Source organism: Myotis davidii, unplaced genomic scaffold, assembly GCF_000327345.1.
Source record: "Myotis davidii unplaced genomic scaffold, ASM32734v1 scaffold1509, whole genome shotgun sequence".
NCBI classification, from domain to species: Eukaryota; Metazoa; Chordata; class Mammalia; order Chiroptera; family Vespertilionidae; genus Myotis; species Myotis davidii.
In genome coordinates, this window is record NW_006299480.1 from 917,429 (window position 1) to 918,080 (window position 652).

The following is a 652-nucleotide window of genomic DNA, read 5'->3' on the forward strand; positions in this document are numbered from 1 at the left end:
GGAGCTGCGGGGGCCTGGGGCGGCGCCTGGCAGTCCTGCTGGGGACAGTGTTTCCTTCCAGTTCATAGGTCTGACCACGAAAGCTGAGAGCGGTGCAGCCACGGGAACCGGGGGTCTGGGCAGAGCGGGCAGCTGTGGCTCTGGGTGGACGGGGGGCGGTCACACGGCGGCTCCGCTGGTTGGGGCACCCTCCCCACACACCCAGCGGCAGGTTCAGTCCGGTCGGCACACGCAAGAGCCAACCAAGGAAGTAAGTAGAACAGCAAATCGATGTTTCTCTCTCTCAAGCCAATAAAATAAAACATGAAAACTGCTCATGCCCTGGCCTGTGGCCAGTGGTTAGAACTCGGCCCTGGAATCAAAGGGTCTTGGGTCCATCCCCGGTCGGGGGCACACACTCGGGTCCTGGGTTCGCCCCTCCTCCCTTCCCGCTCTCTCTGCGATGCGTGACACATCCTTGGTGACGATCAACAAAGCCGGGTCAGGCGTCTTCCTCCGGCACAAAGTGGGTGCCCCTCCCTGACCCCGCCTCCCCGGGCATCCCTTGCCCCGGCCCACTCGACGGCCTTGGCTGAGGGGCCTCCTGAAGAGCAGACCGTGAGCAGGACCCCAGATAAGGCCGCTGGGGCTCAGCGGGACCTGGCCACGGCCA

The 652-nt window shown here is 64.4% G+C and overlaps 1 protein-coding gene across 1 annotated transcript in view; it reads right to left on the reverse strand.

Moving 5' to 3' along the window:
• ZNF696 (zinc finger protein 696) overlaps window positions 1-652 on the reverse strand; it is a 6,783-nt gene that overhangs the window by 1,625 nt on the left and 4,506 nt on the right. The window lies entirely within an intron of this gene.